Raw genomic sequence first — 18,549 nt, forward strand, 5'->3', positions numbered from 1 at the left:
TTACTATTGTCACTCAGTAAACACATCACAAAAATGTTGTAACTTAGTAGATTAACTTATTACTGATCTTTAGGCATTCATAATTGTTAGCATGCATGCAAAAGTAAATAACATGAACACAAAAGACACTAGATTTAATGTGAAAACTCAAAATGGAAAAAACCACCTAGTAACTAGCTACCAATTTTCACTCTTCTGAAGTGAGTCCTGTTAGGAGCCAACCTTGTTAAACGTTACAGTACACACTATTAGGTATGACCCTATTAGAGGATTTAATCACCCTATTAAGAGTGGCCTTGCTAGAGGTCTTTAGAACAATTCAACTGAACTGTCACCTTGTTAGAGGATTTACAAAATGGCTATTAAACCAACTCTATTAAGAGACTTTGAAATCACTACTGCAATGGTTAGAAAGTAACAATGAATTGACTTGAATAAGATGCAACTGAATTTTCTGATTACAAATCTCTATTCTGCACTATTAGATCCTTCTCGATCAATTATAGCTTTGCCGCTCCTCAATGATCTCTGATCACCCTTCAAAAATTTCTCTCACAATAATCAAACCTCCTTCTTATTCACATTACATCAAATCCATCACTTACACTTTAGAATTCACAACTTGACCTCTTATATATACCATTCAAATTATCAAGTCAACTCATTCACAAGTTAGATGTACCAATAAACCATACATCAGTCAGCTACAAATATTACATTAAAAAAATAAGACTTTATTTCACAAAATAATGAAATCCTTCATTGGCCAACCTTACTCGATAAGCACTACTTCCAGAAAATTTTTTTTGAGTTAACCATCTCAACTTGGTTAATACTGCAAAATCTGCAAAATCCTTTGGTTGGTGAGTGAACTAGGTAAGAACTGAATTTCCTTTGCTAACCATGAGAGCTCGATAGACTCTGTCTTTGCCATATTTTCCTTTGATGACTAAGTGAGATCGATAACAACTAAATTTTCTTGCTTGACCTTGAAAGTTTGGTAACAACTGAATACACAAGGTAAAGCCTGAGAATGCTCGGTAGACACTATAAACTTTCTTTGCTAACCTTCTAAGCTCGGTAGACTCTATCTTTTGTCTTGTTGACCAACTAAGCTCGGTAGACTCTGTTTCATGACTAATATGACATTTGTGTAACATCAAAGACAACACACAATTTAACAATTGTATCCAATATGGAATGGTGTGGCTGATTGTCTAGCTAAATGGGCCTCTGAGTAAGGGTTGGCTTGGAATATTATTGATCATAGAATGCTTCCCGTTGATTTATCTCAGATGCTAGTTCAACTTGTGGACTAGGATAAAGCTCTGTAGTTCCCTTTGTTTCTTGTGTTGTTCTGCTCTCTTTGATATTCAATAAAAATTTTACCTTTCTTTTCATTTTGAAACTAATTTTTTTTAGATAATATTAATTTAATTCAACATGGCACCTATAGTATTCCTCTATAACTAATTATAAAGAAAAAATCTCTTTCCCATATCTTCTTCATTTAATTACAACTTGATAATCAATCCCAATTCTAATTAATTTGCACTTAATCAACCAAAAGATCCACATAAGACAATTTATTTCATTAAAATCCTATATTTTGATATGGATGTACCTATGCGCTTCTCTGTAATCAAAAATTTGTTTTAATGTCCCTTAGTTGAGACATAAAATGAACATCTATTGTCAGTTATCTCTTTAAATCAATCCAGTCTCTTCGTTGAGAATAGTATAAATTATTTCAGATGTGTTCCTTCTCTTAAACTTGTGGAGTATGCCGCGCATGACATCTGTCAGGTACAGACCATGCTCCACTATTTACATATTAATCAAAGTTCACCATTAAAAAATTTAGACCTCCAAATTCAATTTATTTTTTGTTTAAGAGTATCCTCGCGCATTAAATCAATCATCCATAAAACTTGTGTACAAGAAAAACCATAGTTTTCATCTTGATCTGACCCAATGGTACAAATAAATTTATTTATTCAACTTAATCTTGATCTTGATCTCCGGATGCAACCTAATAAATTTATACTTCAGAGAATTTGCATGACACATTAAATCAGTCACCCATGAAAACTTGTGTAGAAGAGAAATCATATTGTTGATCTTGATCTGACCCAATGCTACCAATAAATTTATTTATTCAAAAACTATAATAGGATGAATGAAAATGGTTTCCGCAACAAAACATCAAGGCGGATTTGAACACAACAAACAACAACTACTAAAATCCTTTTTAAATCACATGTCTCCGCACTCAGACCCTGCTCAAACGGATCTCCACATGTTGTTATTTACCAAATGAGAAAGAGATGATCAGTAGACTACAATCCAAAGCTCATTGTAAGAACTTACAAATTCCATCATAATTAGAACAAATCTTAACGAATTCTATGTTGTATTGAGCAATCCAATGGTAGTTAGATTTGAGCATATGCTTCTTATGGAGGAGGAGGTGGAGGAGGTTCTCCACCAGGGCAGCAACAACACAAGATGGCCAGACTGTAAAACAACAACAAAAGCATTATCTTGTCATCAGTATATTATAATAGCTTTGCACCTTAAACATAATGGGAAAAAACCCTAATCTTAGATTTCAAACTGACTTTGGAGAATACCATGAATCTAGAAAGCTGAAAGGACCCCAACCACCGCCACCTGGAGGTGGAGGAGGAGGACCTCCTGGTCCTCCCGGTCCTCCAGGGGGAGGGCCTCCTGGATCCATTTTCAGCTAAAAACAGCAACACTCTATTCAAATCCTGTTTGATTTCTCGAGTATAAAACCGGCACCTGTACTGGGAAATTTGTAACAATGGCTTCTTAAAAAGGATATGTATACCAGCAAGCGTTGCAATACTGCAGTTCAATGTTCAGAAGATTCAAGTGCATTGTCATAACACGACAGCCTTTAAGTAATGTTACATGCAATAGAACATGGTTTATCATTACCCAATAAAAATAACACCTACCATTCATTGGATCTACTCTTCCACATCTACCAGTCACCTTTCCGGATATGTGGGGAAGGTTTTTTAAATTTCTCTGACAGGTATATTAGGTTGTACCTACATAAAATATTGTGTGATGATAGAAAGTCAACATTGGGTGCACCAAATTCTGCCACATTGCCCTTATAAATAGTGCGAATTGATTTAGTTAGTCTCATAAGTATTAGACTCCCTCACTCAATTGCCAATATTTATTAGGGTAATGCGGCCAAATTCAGATATAAAGAATGAGATGGGCCCTGTTGAAGCATTAATTGAGTAGTAGCTTATGCTGTACTCAAGAAACCTTTGGAATCAGGTCCCATCATGTGTTTGGATGACAAATTAGTTCATCTGCCAGCATGTGTGATGTTGAGTTTTAGTCTGGCTTTCTGATGATCATTAATAAAGAATACGCTTGTTGGTGGTGTGAACAAAGTTGATAACCTGCCTGTTTTAGATGCCTTTTGTACTGACTACATCCATATCTATGTACTAGCATTTCAAGGATCCAATAAAGATTAATAACTTATCAATCCAGTCAAAAGCACAAACCGTTATATTTGTAGTTATTAATTCCAGAAAAGTTTAGCTTTGTGGACAGAGTGATTACACGGCGTTGGGCATAGGGGCATAAGACTTTAAAAGAAGGGTTCAGTTATCATTCATGTTTGAATGACTGGTTTATTTTTTCATTTATTCAATTGTTCAATTATAGTATTTAGGAATATTTTAAAAAAAAAACTAAATGTTGATTAATAAATTTTATATATATTAACACTTTTATATTAGTATTTCTATTAGTAAAATTGTGTAGATTTTAATTGGAGGAGTCATGCAATTTTAAGACTACTAATATCACACAAATAGTAGGTATAGTAGGTATATTAAACTACTTTGAAATGATCACTTTTGACTCTCGTGCATGAAAAATAGCTATCATCAATAAGTCAGATACCTAGACAACAATAGTAAAATTGTTGAAATTGGATGTATAATTTAGGATCAGTGGGTGCATAAAGTTAGCTATAACTACTACTAGTACTCTTCTCCTCGTACTTAATTCTAGAGTGTTAGGATAATAAAGGTATATGACATAAATACCTTCCCTTATTATTATTGAGAGGAATGAAAGAATGTCATTTTTTCTTTTATATTAGTTAAATAAATGATCATTAATATGTAATTTTTTTTAATATTTCATGAAAATTAACAAATGTTGATTTGAAAAGTAGTTATAAAAGTTTAATTTTGCATGAGTAAAATGATAATGTGATGTAATCTAACTTATATTACTTTGTACTAATATGTTTCTGGATTCGATTGTGTTAAGATTTTTATCATCAACATTTCTAATGACACTATGTGATCAATCATCAGGATGAAGAGCAAAAGATGCAAAACATAGTAGGTTGTAGATAGTGGCTGACCCAAAAGATAAAGGGAACAGGCAAGAAAGATAGCACACACCCTGAGGTTGAAAAATAAAAATAAAAATAAAATAAAAATAAGAAACAATAAAAGAGGGGTAGACAGAAGGAGGAGGGGCCAAAAAGGAACACACCCAAGGACAAACCAAAAAATAATTAGAAGCTAAAAAGGCACCAATTGAATCAAGTGAAGAATTTATGTGAATTAACAAGTAAAGAAATAAAAAATAAAAGAACAATTGAAATAAGATATAACTGCGAGTGTGCCTAAAAAATTATATATGCACAAAATATAACAAGAATATAATAGAAAAAGTCATATGTACATAAGCCGAAGACATGGAATGGTCAAAGATGATAGATACATGCTTGCTTATATATATATATATATATATATAAAACAAATATGTGACTGTATAATACTATGTGTGAGTGTGCATGTGTGTGTGTTTATATTTTGTATGGGCTATATATGTGTGTGTGTGTAATATGGGTATATGTAATTATATATCTAAAAAAGTATAAATGTATGCCATATATATAAATATGTGTGTGCATGTGTATAAGAGTGTATATATATATATATATATATATATATATATATATATACACACACATATATATATATATATATACACATATATATATATATATATATATATACACATATATATATATATAGATATATGTATAGATATATGTATAGATATATGTATATATATATATGTACATACATATATATATACATATATCTATACATATATATAGATATATGTATATATATATATATACATATATCTATACATATATCTATATATATGTATAGATATATGTATATATATATGTATATACATATATATATATACATATATCTATACATATATATATATATATATGTATGTATATATATATATACACATATACATATACATATGTATATATGTATATACATACATATGTACATATATATACATGCATATGTACATATATATATATAATATATTAATGTATAAAATATGTATATGTATATAATATATATAAATGGAAATGTGTGTGTGTGTGTGTGTGTGTGTGTGTGTGTGTGTGTGTGTGTGTGTGTGAAATATATATATATATATGAATTTTTAACAAAGTTTTTTAGCAATTTTTTTGCTTGAAGTTTGTCAAAATCAGTCGAAAATGGCATGTCAGACCGCGATCCACCAGCGGATGCTACTAGCATCACTACAAACTTTGTTCTCCAAGGAAATGAAGAGGTGGCAAGCACTGAAGGTAACCTCGTCAGTGACTTTAAAAATAAGGACTCCTCCAGGTGCGACCTATCCTCTCTCCTTAACCCTAAATTAAATAAACCATTTAATGTCTTGGTTGGATCTATATTGTTTAACTTTAATTCATGTGTGAATAAAGCTAATGTCATGTTTAAAAATGGTAATTGCTACCAGTTCTAATGGCAAAACTGGTGGCAAGCCGAGATCCTTCTTGGAGGTAGTTGCAAACTTGGCACCTATGATTGTCTCCAACACTCATTTCACCAAGCCCACTCACGATGAAAACCCCAAAAATGGTAAGCACTCTAGGGATCCTTCTGCATTTCATGTTTTTCCTAACCCTAAAATGTTAGCTAAGATAATAAAAGAAAATGAAAGGTTAAGAAACACTGCCATCTTCTTCTCTACAGTTGAAATTGACAAGGTTCCTACCAAAAAATTCTTAGATGATTGGTTTTATAATTATTGAATTTGAAACTTCGCTATCAAATTTCCTTTTGCAGGCAAATACAGAAAGGTTTTTTTGTCATTTTCTTTAACAATAACAAACCTCAGCTAGCTATGTTTAAAAAAGAATATTGGATTGTAGGAAACACCACATTTCAAGCTTTGGCATGGAATGTTGAGGCTACCTTAGATGAGATTGTTGCCCTCTCAGCACCCAGATGGGTCCTTAGTAAGCACATTCCTCCTTTCTTATGGAGATTTATCCCTCAACTTGTTGAACCCCTTGGTAAATTCCTATGCATGGATGACTCGACCCAGCTGGTGCCTCATCTTGATGCTAAGGTTCTTATTGCTTTGAAACCTAGAAATGATTTACCTAAAGAACTCACCATTAGCATTGCCAATGGAAAGGTCTCTTGCCTTGTCAAAACCCTAGGAGGGTTAAATGCATGTTTCTTATGCAGGAAAGAAGGGCATCTTAGAAAAGATTTCTTTATTATCAAAAATAAAAGTATATAAAACCTTAATCCTTTGAATACCTCTTTTGCTACCCAATTGAATTCTTCCTCTATTGGTAAATCCAACCCTTCACCTCCTCACAATCTCTTCCCTCCTCTCTGGCAACACCATCCTTTCATAATGCTTCTATTACTAGCATCATGGATGCTGACAGTTTTCAAACTATTACCAAAAAGAAGAAAAATCGATTGAATAAAAATAATTCAGCCCCAAATGTGCTAGTCTTCCCCCCTCCTCCAGCTATTAACTTGGTTGTTAATGTGCAAGAATCTACTAAGTCTTCCACCCTTGCTTCAAAAACCCCTTCCAAATCCAAAGCTCCCTATTAAAAATTTCCAAGAAATCTCTAATGAATTTATCATTGAAGTCATACTAGCAATCCCATCTGCTGCTAATAGCTAGCCTTCGATGCTAGATACCTCATCTCCCTCTTTGTCTGATAGTGAGGATATCCCCACTTCAAAGAGGAAAGGGAGACCTCTTGGTTCTAAAAACAAAAACAAGAACAATAAAAATCAAAGCCACATAGTTTCTAGCGATGTCTCTCCTATGGAGGATATTTTGGATCTTGAAATGTCTAATTCTAAAATTATGTCTCAATGAATTGTGTTTCATGGAATATTAGAGGACTTGAATGTCCCAATAGAAAGTTTGTGGTTAAAAAATTTCTCAGCTCTAGTAATAATATTGATTTGATCATGTTGCAAGAAATTAAGTCTACTAGATTCATTTTGGAATCAAATCTTAACTTTATTTGGAAAGGTGTTGTTAAATTCTCCGCTAATCACCCTCAAGGAAGAGGAAGTGTGGCTATCTTACTCAGCCCTAAGTGGGGTCCTAGGATTAAGAGCTTTGGTTTCTCTCCCTACAATAGAGCTATTTGGTTGATTTTTAATTATAATGATTTTGAATTTGGTATATGTGTTATTTATGTTGCCAATGACTATACTGAAAAGAGTATGTTTTGGTCTTAGCTCAATTCACTTCTAGATATCCCTTAGATGTTTGGAGGTGATTTTAATATGATTGAAGACTAGGAAGATAAAATGGGAGGTCTTTCCTTTGCTTGGAAAGATCAGGAAAGACTTTCTTGGAATAATTTTAAAATTGCTAAATCTCTTTTTGATCCATTAAGTGGGAACAAGAATAGTAACCTTGAGCTCTAGTATACTTGGTGCAATTTTCAAAAAGGACAGTCTAGAATCTATTCTAGGCTCTATTGTTTTGAACTCAATAGCAATTTCTTCTCTGTGCTTCCAGGTAAACATAATAACTTGGTGATTGTCTCCCCTACCACTCTCTTAGATCACCATCCTATTTCTATCTCTGTTGATTTTGAATGTTCCCCTATCCTTAGCAATCAAGGTAACCATAAGTTCATCCTTAATACTAGTCTTCTAGAAGATGAAGATATCCTTACTGCTATTTCTATTATAAGACTCATTAACGAGTCTCATTATCCCTCTATATCTTACATTAGTAGGTGGAACTTGGATATTTTTGCTTGGCAAAATTTACTTAGGACTGTTGGTCAAAAAAAGCCAAGGACTTTAGATATAAAGAGTCTTGGCTTAACAATAACCTTTATAATGTTGAAGAGGCTATCCAAAAAAAAATCAATGACCCTCACCTTTGTCATCAACTTGCTCATGCTAAAAATGCTCTTAGGAAGAATCAACATCATAAAGCTCTAAGAGCTAGAATTTGATCAAGAGCTCATTGATTACAATTTGGGGATAGAGGTAGTAAATTTTTCTTCAATCTTATTAAACAAAAACATGATAAGGAGACTATTGATAAGTTGTTTATTAACAACCAACTGATTATAGATTTGGACACTATTAAGAAAGAGTTTGTCCAATTTTATGAGGATCTCTTCACTTCCAAGGATTCTCAGGATGCTAAGGCTCTTAGAGACCAATGTAGGAATCTTATCCCCAAAAGGATTTCAGATAATGATGTCTCCTTCCGTGAGTAGCCCATAACTCTTGAGGAAATTGAAATGTCCATTAACTCTTTTAATAATGATAAAGCCATTGGCCCTAACAGTCTGCCTATGGAGTTCTACAAAGTTAACAACAAATGGATTTGTAAAGTTTTACTTAACACTTACAATGAAGCCATTGATACTGGAACTTTGGGTAGAGATATTATTTTTGGAATTATCAAACTCATCCCCAAGGAGGGTGATAAATCCCTTATTAGGAAATACAGACCCATAACCTTGTTAAATGTCTCTTCTAAAATCCTTGGTAAGATTATGGCTCGTAGGCTGGAAACCATCCTTCCTAAATTTGTTTGTCCTACCCAAACTGGCTTTGTTAAAGGTAGACATATCTTAGAGAATCTGATAACTAGTTGGGAGGCTCTTAATTGGGCTAAGCATACTAATCAAAATGTTTCTATGTTTTAGTTCAACTTTGTAAAGACTTATGATAGAGTTGAGTGGAATTTTATCAATATGATGCTTGATGCTTTTGGGTTCCCCTCTTTCTTTTGTGACATTGTTAAAGTGCTTCTCAAAGATGCTTATGCTTAAGTTGATATTAATGGATCTCTTTCAGCCCCTTTCCCTTTGAGAAGATTGATTAGACAAGGCTTCCCACTTGCCCCAACCCTTTTTGTTATCACCTCTAAAGCTCTCTTCTATATTATTAGGGACAACAGTTTATCCCCTACAATTAAAGGTATCACCCTTCTTGATAGCAAGGAAATTATCAATTGCTAGTTTGTTGATCACACTTCTCTTTTTCATGAAGCCTTTGAATCTAACTTTGAAGCCATGATCAATAAAATGAACTTTTTTTTATATAAAATATCTAGAGCTCGATTATCTCATTCTAAATCTATTTATCTTGGATGGGAAAACCAACCTCCTGATTGGTTTGAGAAGTTTGTCTTCCAATGGGGTGCCCCTTCTAAAGTTGTTAAATATCTCGGTATCCCCTTCTCTATTAAGCCCTCCTTAAAAGAAATGTGGAGCTGGATCAAGGACAAGATCCATAATAAACTTAACAAATGTCACAATAGGTCTTTGTCTCTTGCTGGTAGAATCCAAGTGTGTCAGAAAATTCTCTCGTCTTACAACATATACTATGCCTCTGCCTGGATGTTTAATGATTATCAAGTGTTGGAAATATAGAAAGCCATCAAAAATTATCTCTGGTCAGCTAGAAAAGGGAATAAAAAGACTCACTCTATCAAGTGGAATTGGTGTCATGTCGACAACCTCCTTGGGGGCTTAAAGACCTAAAGCTAAGTGGTCTTTCTTTGGCCTCTAAATGGATCTTTCATGCCTTGGAGGGAGATGATCCCTGGAAATTTCTGATTCATAATAATATTGGGAGAGGATATCCAAAAAATGCTAAATTCTAGAAGAATCCCCTCACTGATCTCATTTGTGGTGATTTTCCTCTCATGGTTCAAGGCAAAAAAAAATTAAAAAATTGATGATAAGACCCTCCATGGTAAAATATCCATTTGGTGGAACGTTAAGTTGGGCAATAAACCCCTTGCTCTTACCCAAGGCTGCTCTGCCAACGTTTGGGCCAACTATGGGATCAAAAAATTTATTGATATCTTTGAAAAGGACAAACTTATCCAGTGGGATGAGTTAAAAAATAAATTTAACCTTCCTGATTCTCACAAGAAGACTTATAATATGAATACCAAGGCTAGTAAGGATATCCCTACTTAATGTCATGTTGGCTCTAACAAATATCTGAAAAGTAAATGGCCTGGTGGAATCATCTTTTCCAAACTTAAAGCTAAGAATATTTACAAGGTTATTAATCACAATTAAGAGATTATTAGTCATATTAATAATACTTGGTATACTGATTTGGATATTCCCGCTTGGAATAAGCTTTTTGATTATCTTTGGAAAAGTTCTATTGATCCTAAAATTATAAGTTTTAAATGGTTTCTTATTCTCAACAAACTTCCTATTAGAAGCACTTTCTCAGATATTAATTATTGCAGCATTTGCAGAACCCCAAATACGGGAAGGCACATTTTCTTTGAATGTAGTTTAGCTAAAGAGGTTTGGTTAATGTTTGCAATATCTATCCCCTCTACCTCAATATTTTTGAAATTATTACTGGTTCTATTTGTAATGCAAAAAAAGATGTTAACATGTTTTGGGACATTCTCTTAGCTAACATTTTGTGGCAAATCTGGAAGTGTAGAAATGAAGAAAGGCTTCAAAATATCCGTAGGTTGCTTACTGAGTCTTTTCGAAGACTCACTTATTTTAAAATCTTTTTGCAGGTTCAAATTACCATGAAAACTAACAAGTCTAAGTTCAAAAGGCTTCTTAAAGATGGTCATGCCACGTTCTTTGCTAATGAGGTGAAGAATGGGTACTTTTGGAGGCTACATTTGAATAATATTCACACCTTCAATCAAACTATCAAGCTCCCTCTCTTTCTTTTCCTCTTGGAGTATATGTAATTCTTCTTTTTTGATTTGAAGCCTGTCCTCCCATGCTCTAATACTCTGCAATTTTTGTTTTATTTTTGAACTCCTTACAGTTTATACTATATATGTACATATATATGTATGTATATATATATATATGTATGTACATATACATATATATATATATATATATATATATTTATATATATATATACATATGTATATGTACATATATATACATATATATATGTATGTATATATATATATATATCTATCTATATATACATATACATATATATACATACATACATATATATATATATCTACATATATATATGTATATCTATACATATACATATATATGTATTTATATGTATATGTATATGTGATAAATATATTTATTTATTTATTTATTTATCACATATACATATACATATACATATACATATACATATACATATACATATACATATATATATATATATATATATATATATATATATATATATATATATATATATATATTCACACACACACATATATTTTATATTTTATAAATTTTAATTTATTTATGCATACTTCTATATATACTCATATATGTATTTGCATACACTTTTATACATGCACACACTTTTAGTTATATATAAGTGCACATTTATATATATATATATATATACTTTTGCATTTATATATATTATATACATATACATATTTTATACATTAATATATTTAAATATATACATATTTATATATGTATGTATACATACACTTACATATATATGCATTTGTATGTACATATATTAGTATACATATAGGTATATATACTCTTATATACACGCGCACACATATTTATATATATGGCATACATTTATACTTTTTTAGATATATAATTGTGTGCACCCATATTACAGACACACACACACACACACACACACACACACACACACACACACACACACATAGCCAATACAAAATATAAACACAGACACTCACACATAGTATTATACACACATATTTGTTTAGTTATATATAAGCAAGCATGTATCTATCATCTTTGACCATTCCACGTCTTCGACTTATGTACATATGACTTTTTCTATTATATTCTTGTTATATTTCACCCATATATATATTTTTAGGCACACTCGTAATCATATCTTATTTCAATTGTTCTTGTATTTTAAATTTCTTTACTTGTTAATTTGCATAAATTCTTCACTTTATTCAATTGGTGCCTTTTTAGCTTCTAATTATTTTTTGGTTTGTCCTTGGGTGCATTCTTTTTTGGCCCCTTGTCCTTCTGTCTAACCCTATTTTATTATTTCTTATTTTTATTCTTCAACCTCAGGGTGTGTGCTATCTTTCTTGCTTGTTCCCTTTATCTTTTGGGTCAGCCACTATCTGCAACCTACTGTGTTTTGCATCTCTTGCTCTTCATCCTGATGATGGATCACATAGTGTGATTTGAAATGTTGATGGTAAAAATCTTAACACAATCAAATCCAAAAACATATCAATACAATATAATGGATTGTAGAAATTTGTTCTCTTAAATTATATTACATTCTCAAGTTATTTTTTATTGTAAACTTCAAATGAGGACATCTCCTTCAAAATATGTGTATTTGAAAATCCTACAAATCAATTGGATAGGATTGCAATGTAATCATAATAATTAGATAACCTAATCATAATAAAAATTATCCAACTTCTAGAATTGCATCTCTAACTATCACTTTTTACTGGGTTGTGTCTATTTGTTAGAATTCCTAAACAATGGTTATTGAACACCTTTTGGGGGTTATTACATAGTTAGGCTATTTTCTAACACATCCTTGTTCCTAATTTGAGCAATATAATTTTTTACAAAATTTCATACTTTTTAGAGTACAAGGGTATGTTTATCTAACTCAATTCTCCCATAATGCTCTTATTCTACTGTATATAAATGATTTTAATGAACTCAAGTTATTTCTTTGAAACATCTTACTAGTCACCCTTAGGTATGCAATCCTAAATTATCATTTGAATCTTGTCTATATTTAAAAGTTGTGATTATTAGAATTTTAATTAGGGACATGTCATAAGAAGTGAAATGCAATTTGGTCATCACATATTGGTTGGTGTTAGTGATTTTATTTAAAATAGGGAAAACGATAATATCAAGAATATCCTTCTATACCATAATCAAAAATTCAACCAAAGAGCTACATAAGGTAGACTTGGTTCAACTTGTACCCTATAATCTCCCAAAGTAATAGAATGCCACATTTTTTCAACACTTTTTCTTTAATATTAGATAAGTACACAAACAAAATTTACAAAATTGAATTCTTAAAATACCACTTTATTTATGAAATTAGCAAAGTTCGTTGTTAACAATAAAATGAATACATTTATTCTCAAAATTTGAAGGCACAACAAGAACAAGAATTGCATAGCTTTGAAACTACATTCGAAATTAATATATTTTTACAAATAGTGAACATTAGAGGCTTTAAAAATGGAAATAATACAAAGTAGTCTTATTACTTTTTAATGAAAGGGGATAAAGTAGTTACTAGTTACACACCTTAAAATGTTAACATTTTTGTATAATTTCAAAATTTATTTGAGTTAGTAATAATTTGACATCATATAATTTATCTGTCCTTTTGGTAGTTTTTTATTAATTGTATGAGTTTTAACTTTATTTTTTATTATTAATAGACTTTTTTCTATTAATTATAATATTAAAGTTACATATTCACAAAAAAATGGTTAGGAGATACAATGATCACCCCATGAGATTTCACATGGAAAAGTTAGAAAGCTAACAAATATTCATCAAGAAAAAAAAATCCCATAAGTGACTAAATTAATTCTGATTGAGGGAGGTGGATCATGGCGATCATCAGAACCCCATATATCAGTGGGGTTGGTGGGTGGCTCTAGAGAAGCCCAACCATCATTAGAAACACCTTTTAATTTCTCTTCTTCTCCTTCTATCATTGAAGAAAATTTACCACCAATTCTAGGTAGGGAAATGAGCACTTTTGATCTCCACTCAAAGAAGGACAACTAGAGACAATGTGGGTAGTAGGAAGAGAAACTAGGGACCATGTACAACCCCACAATAGAGAGGCTAAGTGGCAATGCTAGCCATTTAAACCACTTCTAAGGGAGAAAAATGAAGCCATGGAGCATGATGCCAGAGCATCTTGGGTTACATTTCTATCAGGTACATGATTTTATTTCTTCTTAGTTTCTGTCGAGTTGCATTGCCTTGCATTGTTGAGTTTCTTATTAGTTGTCAAGTTCTCTATGTTTTTCAAGTTTGTAGTTGCTACCGAGTTATCCTATGGCTTCTGAGCATTCTTTGGTTACTAAGCTCTCCTTGGTTGCTGAGTTATCCTTTGGTTGCCAAGTCTTCTTTAGTTGGTGAGTTCCTTTGGCTACCAAGTTTTTTTGGATGCCAAGTATTGTTGAGTCATTGAGTTGTAGATTTTGATGGATTCTTCCTTTGTCGATTTACCTGTGTGATATTTCTTGTTGAAGCTGACCTTTGCATTTAATTTTGTGATTGATTTTTTCTAAGAGTCGAATTGTGTCCTATTTTAGCATTTTATATGAGGGTTTATTTTTGTTGTATTTCATAACAGGATGACTTGTGGCCATGCATGTATTTAACAAGGTCTTTGGTAAAGTCTTAGGGTATGGAAGTTAGATCGATTAAGGTACGAAGAGAAGAAGTAAGGAAATGAGAAGTTTATCTTCATTGTTCAAATTTTGAGTTGTAATGTTGGTTGTAACCTAGAAGGCCTTATATTTGGGTATGTATATGATATTTTTATGAATCTATGAAGGAATTTTGTTCCTCTATCTATAGAGTTTACTATTATTTGGTGTTTGTTTTCCTCAATATTTACACTCACAGGTGGTGTGAATTGTTGGATGTTCCTTTGGCCCTAGTTATCTCATATCTCTCCCTGCATCAAGTGGTATTGGAGTAAAGCTTCATCCTTGTGGATTGGATAATGTAGAACCCTAAGTGAATTTGGTTGTAGGGTTACAAATCTGTGGATTTGACCTATAACTTGTAGCTAGTTATGATCTTGAAGGAAATTGATTATCAAGATAGTTTGAGGTAGAGGAAATGCTAACAATGTTGAGTTAGATACATTGAGACAAATTTCGGCCAAGTTAGATGTTGTAGAGACATCCTAGAGAAGAGGAGCACATCTTGATGATGTGAGTGATAATGAAGTGGCAACACCAAAACCTTATCCAAAACCTAAAGAAGATCAAGTTGAGGCAAGATTATTGAGAGCATTGTCTAGGGATAATTTAAAGCCTACCATCGAAGTTATTCCTTATGATGGAAAATTGGATACCAATGCTACATTGGATTGGATCTTTGAAATGGAGAAGTTCTTTGACTATGAAAACACCCTTGATAATAGCATGGTCAAGATTGTAGTTACTAGGTTGAAAGGACATGCCTCACTATAGTGGGAGCATTTGTAAATTAATAGACAAAGGAGAGGAAAGGAAAAGATCAGGACTTAGCTGAGGAATGTAAACAAGGTAAAGAACATGTTTCTTCCCACTAATTATCATGTTAGCTTGTTTAAAAAGATACAAAATTTGAGACAAAGAGACATGATTGTGAAAGAGTATACTGAAGAATTCTATAGATTGGATATCAGATATGGATATGTGGATGATGATGTTGAGAAAATTGTGAGGTACATAAATGGATTGATATCTGGAATTCAAGATGAGATAAGTTTTTTGAAATTGGAAATTATGGAGGAAGCATATCAATGTGCCTTGAAAGCTAAGGAGATCTTGATGAAGAAGCATAAACAAAGACAAAGAGGTAGAGGTGGTAGATTCTAGACACATAGAGGTAGATCTTATTGAAAAGGTGGTAGATCTAAAAAAATTGTGCAAGACAAGGGAAAATCTGAATGGAAGAATGATGATAAAGGAAAGAGCAAGTGGAAAGGTGGTGATTCCTACCAAGGAGGTATTGGTTCTTACCAAGGAAGAGATAACTCTTATTCTAGAGGTGGTTTTCATGGTAATTTCTCCAGATGTGGTAAAGAAGGGCATAGATCTTTTGACTGTAGTTCCTTTGAAAGTGGACAAAGTAACAAAAATATTGTGGTTCAAGGAGATACTAAGGGTTCACAAAGTTGATCTAATTATTAGGATCTAGGACTATTATAGAGAAATACTAGCCAATTACATAAAAGCTAATTTAATACTTTGAAAAAATTAAACTAACATAATTCAAATAAAGAATATCAAAACATGAAAAGACAAAATGAACAAAGAGAGAAAGGGACACAACATATCTAATTTTGAAGTTCGTCTGGTATGGACTACATCTCTAGGTCCTACTCCAATAGGGGGACCAATCCGATTAACTCTAATAAACTATTATAGTGTTATAGCAGCAATCACTTTAGAAGAACATCAACATCATTCTGGTGTGCAGGACTAAAAAATGATGTCCTCCAAGAAATTCCCTCCAAGCTCAAGACTTCAACAATTCTTAGTCTATTCAATGATCTCCCAAAGGCATAATACCGCCCCCTTTTATACATATATTTAGCCAAAATAAGGCTATAACAAAATAATATAAAATTAGGGCCTTTAACTAATTACTCCCTCAGAATAACCCCTTTAGCCTTTTAAAAGATTTGGCTTATGAAAAATTTGGGGTTTAAAATAAATAATTAACCTTAATTTACTAAGGTTAGGCTGTTAGTTTAAAAGATAAATACAAACTACACTATTCTTACTTCAAAGCACTAAAATAGTGCATTGGCAATTAAATGTTTTAAAGAGGCACCATTCAAGAGTTCCAACCCCACTAGCAGCCTCCTTTCTCTCCAATTTTTGGTGGCAAAGGGATATGTATAAACTGTGCCACACATAAATTGAATGAAACTTGTGGCCCAACGGCCATTGGCCAAGCTTTATTGCCAGAAGGTCTTGGGTTCGATCCCACTGGACACCAAGTAAACTTTTGCATGGCATTTATTTTATTTTTATTTTTATTTTTAATAATAAATTATTATTTTTAATGCCATGCTACATCGGACTTCAATCAGACACCATTTTCACATACGATCTCTATTTTTGATGAAACAAACATTGTTGGAGAGCTCTCAACAAGACCTTCAATTTGAAATAAATTGTTGACCACTTTGGAGATAATTATTTTTTTCAACTTTTTGATGACCTCTAGTCCTAGTTTGACCAACCTTTGACTGCCAATAACTTTTGCATATAGACTCCTTTTTCTCCCATTTAAATTGTGTTGGGTCTAGAATTTTGAGGACTTCAATCTAATGCTGATTGTTGGAGTTCTAGGGATACTTCAATTTTTTTTGTTAAAATATCCCCTAGATCAAGCCTCCCCACTAGGAAGCTTTTGGACCATCAAAAGTTTGAATTACACAAAAAGTAGGTGAGGGTATTTTTCCCTCACTTTACCAATCTCCATCCATCTTTCCTTGCTTGGATGCATCCCTTTCAATTGCATTCGAAGGTATTCAACTGGTCCTCTTCATGAGGTTTTGACATTCCTGTCAAGGATGACATCTTTTGGCAATTCTGACATATACTCCGGTGAAAGATCATCAACTGATGGAATCTAAACACTGATGTCTTCATCCAAGATCATTATAGGCTCATACAACTTCAGATTCTCAACATTGACAAATGAGTAAATTTGCATGTATGGAGGAAGATTAAGGTGGAAGGCATTGGTACCAATTTTTTCCAAGATTTCAAAAGGACCATACCTGATAGGCTTGAGCTTCCTTCCTTCACCTTGCATTCTTTCCTTACTGATATGTAACCAAATACTATCACCAACTTGGAATTGGTGATCAATGTGATGTTTATCATGACAAGCCTTGTATTTTGCTTGGCTCTGCTTCAACTGTGTTTCTACTGCCTAATAGATTTCTTGGACCTTCTGGATGAAATTTAAAGCCTTTTTTGCATCATGGTGTCCATCCACAACATTGTCCTTCCCAAAAAAAAAATACATTGGTGTCTTAGGCAAGTAACTGAAGCAAGTCTCAAAAGGAGACCTCTTTGTAGAAGAGTGTGCCACATGGTTGTAAGCGTGTTGCACATAGTGGAGACTTTCATCCCACAACTTAGGGTGTTTGCTACAGTAACCTCTAAGCAGATGTACAACTATCCTATTCACTACCTCTGTCTGTTTGTCAGTCTGTGGATGGAAGGTTGTACTCTTCTTCAGCTTGGTATCCATGAGTCCCCACAAAGATGACCAAAATTCCCCTAAGAATCAAGAATCTCAATCCGATACAATAGAAGTGGGTAACCCAAAATGAACCCATACATTTTGAAAGTACAAATGAGCTATCAGTTTAGTAGTGACTTGCTTTTTACAAGGCATTAAAATACACATTTTGCTGAATCAATCAAGTACTA

General features: G+C 32.6%; 1 long non-coding RNA gene across 2 annotated transcripts; it reads right to left on the reverse strand.

Annotated features, from left to right (window-relative positions):
* Positions 1–2,128: 2,128 nt before the first annotated feature.
* Positions 2,129–2,944, reverse strand: LOC149546521 (uncharacterized). Of its 2 annotated transcripts, none has more exons than XR_016353741.1 (2): positions 2,622–2,944; positions 2,129–2,517 (listed from the first exon to the last, which is right to left on the reverse strand). It is a non-coding gene; the product is annotated as an uncharacterized LOC149546521 (long non-coding RNA). The 2 variants fall into 2 exon arrangements; XR_016353742.1 differs by having other exon boundaries at positions 2,634–2,937.
* Positions 2,945–18,549: the final 15,605 nt, after the last annotated feature.

This window comes from Cupressus sempervirens, chromosome 7, assembly GCF_028749045.1.
Source record: "Cupressus sempervirens isolate cs-2001-9-10 chromosome 7, ASM2874904v1, whole genome shotgun sequence".
In the NCBI taxonomy this organism is placed as follows: domain Eukaryota; kingdom Viridiplantae; phylum Streptophyta; class Pinopsida; order Cupressales; family Cupressaceae; genus Cupressus; species Cupressus sempervirens.